Below are 5,354 nucleotides of genomic sequence, written 5' to 3' on the forward strand. Positions count from 1 at the left end.
AAAGCATCAATACAGGACTAAGATTGAATCCTACTACACGAGCTCTCATACACGTTGGATGTGGCAGGGCTTGCAAACTATTACGGATTACAAAGGTAAACCCAGTCACGAGCTACCCAGTGATGCAAGCCCACCAGACGAGCTAAATGCCTTTTATGCTCTCTTCAAGGTAAGCAACACTGAACCATGCATGAGAGCACCAGCTGTTCTGTTCACGCTTTCCGTAGCCATAGCCGATGTGAGTAAAAACTTTAAACAGGTCATCATCATTCACAAGGCCGCAGAGCGAGACGGATTACCAGGACACGTACTCAGAGCATGCACTGACCAATGGCAAGTGTCTTCACTGACATTTTCAACCTCTCCCTGACTGAGTCTGTAATACCTACATGTTTCAAGCAGACCACCATAGTCCCTGTGCCCACAAACGCTAAGGCAACCTGCCTAAATGGCTACCACCCTGTAGCCCGCACGTCTGTAGAAATAAAGTGCTTTGAAAGGCTGGTCATGGCTCATTGCAACACCATCATCCATTAAACCCTAGACCCACTACAATTTGCGTACCGCCCTAACAGATCCACTTTTGTCCACCTGGACAAAATGAACACCTATGTGAGAATGCTGTTCGTTGACTACAGCTCAGCGTTCACACTATAGTGCCCTCAAAGCTCTTACTAAGCTAAGGACCCTGGGTCTAAACACATCCCTCTGCGACTGGATCCTGGACTTCCTGACGGGTCGCCCCCAGGTGGTAAGGGTAGGCAACAACACATCTGCCAAAGCTGATCCTCAACACGGGGGCCTGTCATTCCAAATAATGTCCCCCGGCCAAATATAGTGTCCCCCTCTGCGTCACAATGGGATTCGATAAACTATCAGCGACCGTTGCTATATCAACGGTGTGATGTCCTAATGATCAGAATTTTGGAGATCATTACAGCCTAAATGACGTTCTTTTCATGATCGCTATGCAAACAAGGCTGATTTCAGCGACGATTTCTCTGTTTAAACAAGTTTTGTTAAGCTAATAAAGTGAAACTAATAATTCAAATTATTTTTGGGTACCTTGTTAACATTATGCAAACAAGGCTGATTTCCGTGACAATTTTGCTGTCTAAACAAGTTTTGTTTAGCTAATAAGACGAAAACATTCGTTCAAACTACTTTTGGGTACCTTGTTAACATTACAACATGAAATCCAAGTCTTAAACATTGCTACATTTTGGAAATGGCAAAGAAAACGTGTAATCTGCTTGACACATTAAAAGTTATTTGAAAATAAAGGAGAGCCACACACTCTAGGAGCTCAGGTGCAACATTTTTATATCCAAAGTTTCGACAGCAAAGCTGTCTTCATCAGGGTACATTATACGCTGATGAAGACAGCTTTGCTGTCGAAACGTTGGATATAACATTTTTGCATCTGAGCTCCTAGAGTGTGCGGCTCTCCTTTATTTTCAAGTTTTCTACTCCGCTAGCCAGCACCTCGCCTAAATATGTGTGCGTTTCTTTTTCTTCTACATCAAAGTTACTTACCTTACAGATCACGAAGTCAGCTAATTCCCAATCCATTCATATGCAAATCCATTTGATTCATACACTGGCTTGTCTCGCTGTCATGTTTTTAGTTTAACCTGCACTTCGCTTATCTAAACTGAAATAAATTTATTTCAGAAGTCCTCTATTATGATACATTTTTTCTATCTTGCATAGCTTTTTAGTACACCCTTGTGGTTGAATATATACAGAACCAGTCAAAAGTTTGGACACACCTACTGATTTAAAGGTTTTTCTTCATTCTCACTATTTTCTACATTGTAGAATAATAGTGAAGACATCAAAACTATGAAATAACACATATGGAATCATGTAGTAACCAAAAAAGTGTTCAACAAATCAAAATATATTTTAGATTTGAGATTCTTCAAATAGCCAGCCTTTGCCTTGATGAATGCTTTGCACATTCTTGGCATTCTCTCAACCAGCTTCATGAAGAATGCTTTCCCATCAGTCTTGAAGGAGATCCCACATATGCTGAGAACTTGTTGGCTGCTTTTCTTTCACTCTGCGGTCCAACTCATCCCAAACCTTCTTAATTGGGTCGAGGTCGGGTGATTGTGGAAGCCAGTTCAACTGATACAGCACTCCATCACTCTCCTTCTTGGTCAAATAGCCCTTACACATCCTGGAGGTGTGTTGGGTCATTGTCCTGTTGAAAAACAAATGATAGTCCCACTAAGCGCAAACCAGGTGGGATGGCCGCAGAATGCTGTGGTAGCCATTCTGGTTAAGTGTGCCTTCAATTCTAAATAAATCATTGACAGTGTCACCACCAAAGCCCCCCCACACCATTACACCTCCTGCTCCATGTTTCACAGTGGGAACCACACATGCAGAGATCATCCGTTCACCTACTCAACGTCTTACAAATTTGGACTCATCAGACCAAAAGACACAGATATCCACCGGTTTAATGTCCATTGCTTGAGTTTCTTGGCCCAAGCAAGTCTCTTCTTCTTATTGGTGTCCTTTAGTGGTGGTTTTTTTGAATCAGTTCGACCATGAAGGCCTGATTCACACAGTCTCCTCTGAACAGTTCATGTTGAGATGTGTCTGTTACTTGATCTGTGTGAAGCATATATTTGTGCGGCAATCTGAGGTGCTGTGAACTCTAATTAACTTATGCTCTCTGCAGCAAAGGTAACTCTTCCTTTCCTGTGGCGGTCCTCATGAGAGCCAGTTTCAACATAGAGCTTGATGGTTTTTGCGACTGCACTTGAAGAAACTTTCAAAGTTCTTGACATTTTCTGAATTGACTGACCTTCTTGTCTTAAAGTAATGATGGTAATGATGGTAATTTTACCAAATGGGGCTATCTTCTGTAAACTACCCCTAACTTGTCACAACACAACTGATTGGCACAAACTCTTTGAGGAAAGAAATTCCACAAATTAACTTTTAAGAAGGCACAGCTGTTAATTGAAATGCATTCCAGGTGACTACTTCATGAAGCTGGTTGAGAGAATGCAAGAGTATGCAAATCTGTCATCAAGGATAAAGGGTGGCTGCTTTGAAGAATCTAAAATCTAAAATATGTTTACTTTTTTGTTAACTACATGATTCAATATGTGTTTTTTCATAGTTTTGATGTCTTCACTATTATTCTACAATGTAGAAAATAGTAAAAAATAAATAGTAGATCAGAGTATACCTTACAATTTACAATAATGAATACCTTGTGAAACAGCTGTGAAAACCAACCTGATTTAAAAAAATAAACTTTTATATTTTTCTCACACAGGCTTGTCATTCATTTATTTTCACAGATTATTTTTTGTACACTCACATGGCAATCAGACTTTAATACTTAATTCTGGTGTGTGGAATAGAGAGGTGGGTGCTGTGTGGTTGGGAGGTTCTGCCTGTCAGTTGTTCTCAACAGGCAGCAGGTCTCGGAAGGGGGACTTGAAGAGGCAGATTACGAAGTCCATGCACTGCTGCTCTCTTTGTTCCGTTTTTGCAGTGCTAGTGGTTTTAGCTCATCTGCTTATCTCATATATTATGTGTCCAGTATGATACGGTTAGCAATTTTTTTTAGTAGATAATGACATGCCATTGACAGATTTAGATGGTTTAATGAGATGGAGGGGATGGGATGAGTGGGCAGATTGTTGGGCAATCAGACGTCACTAGAGGCAGAATTTCATCTGGAGAGACAGGAGAGAGGATGAGGAAAGAGGCAGAATCAAGAGACAGGTGCTGCGGCAAGTTCTTCCTGTCACTTGTCCTCGACAGGCAGCCAGTCTCAGTCAGGGGTGGTGGGATGGAAAAGCAATGAATACTTTATTTTCAATAACATGGGCTTGGTTTAGTTGGAAGCCCTCTCACCACGTCAAGGTACAGGCCAGTTTAAGGAAGGACCTTTAACCCCCTACTCTGTCTTTTAAGTGTTTGACATGATGGGGCTTGAATAAGCATAGCAATATGGTGATGACTCAACCCTGCTGTGTAATGGACTCCCGGACACTTCTGCCATATTACGTACACAAATATAGACCCTCCAGATATGCAAACACTAACTAGAAACCAAAGTCCAATTCCATACCAAAACCTGGCCTCAATTTTTATTTGGAAACAAAAGATGAATGGCTAGGGAGAAGGACCAGTAGGGAACTGGGCAACTGAACATTTTACTTGTGTAACGTGTGCACTGGGAGTCAGGAAGCAAGTACAGGGAGTGAATCATTTAATAAATAAATGGAACATAATACAAAACAAGAAAAGCACACAGACATGAAACAGAAACAGAGTCAATAACGCCTGGGGAAGGATTCAAAGGAAGTGACATATATAGGGAAGGTAATCAGGCAGGTGATGAAGTCCAGGTGAGTCTGATGAGGCTGGTGCGCGTAACAATGGTGACAGGTGTGCGTAATAATGAGCAGCCTGGTGACCTAGAGCGCCGGATAGAGAGTATAAGTGACAACTTGCAATGAATACATTTAATATGCAAATGTATACATTTACAGCCAATTCGAGCAAGTTTCAAATATTTACCAGCAAACAAATGGAAAAATATACAAATATTTACATGCTTGTAAACGTTACTTGCAATACAAGACAGTTATGTACTATATACCTACCAACCAACTTAAACTTCACAGCCAATGTCTGCAAGAAAACACATCTTTATATAAATAAAAAACAACATTACAACAGGTTATTAAGGTTATTTATAATAACATACAATTCACAACAAGATGCAATGTAGTAAAATACCTACCTTCTTGAGGTGGGGAGCCGGGAAAGCAGTGAAAACAAGGGTGGGGAAAACAGACAAAACAGATGACGGACGATCGACACGATGGACAGAGATTCACTCACATTGACGACTTGAGACAAACAAGACACATGAAAATTCTAAGTAAATTTGCACTGCTGTCTTTCTCTTTCTGTTTCTCTCTCTCTCTATCTCTCTCTGTCTTTCACTCTTCTTCCCACCTCTCTCTCTCTCTCCCTCTCCCTGTCACTTTCTTTCTCACTTCCTTCCTCTCTCTCTTTCTGTATTAGTCTCTCTGTCTAGCAAAGACTAGGTTCCATTTGGTTCCATTTGATCAAATCATTAATACAAGTCGTTTGCCATAACTCAGAAATATCTGTTGCTTGCATATTCGACATCACGTAAACTACGTATTCGTTATATATCGAGGAATCTAATAGAATAAACTCTAATTTAATCCAAAGTATCCGTAAGATCAAGTCGGAAGTCACCATTTACTGTACTTCCAAAGTTATCAATATAATCCACAAGTTCCTAATGATAGAGCACGTTGGGGTCACCATTTACTGTAGTG

At 40.7% G+C, this 5,354-nt stretch overlaps 1 long non-coding RNA gene across 1 annotated transcript; it reads right to left on the minus strand.

Moving 5' to 3' along the window:
• Positions 1-4,229: 4,229 nt before the first annotated feature.
• On the minus strand, positions 4,230-5,151 carry LOC129831463 (uncharacterized). Its single transcript, XR_008755724.1, has 3 exons — positions 4,784-5,151; positions 4,644-4,671; positions 4,230-4,454 (listed from the first exon to the last, which is right to left on the minus strand). It is a non-coding gene; the product is annotated as an uncharacterized LOC129831463 (long non-coding RNA).
• Between the last annotated feature and the right edge of the window lie 203 nt (positions 5,152-5,354).

This window comes from Salvelinus fontinalis, chromosome 32, assembly GCF_029448725.1.
Source record: "Salvelinus fontinalis isolate EN_2023a chromosome 32, ASM2944872v1, whole genome shotgun sequence".
Taxonomy (NCBI): domain Eukaryota; kingdom Metazoa; phylum Chordata; class Actinopteri; order Salmoniformes; family Salmonidae; genus Salvelinus; species Salvelinus fontinalis.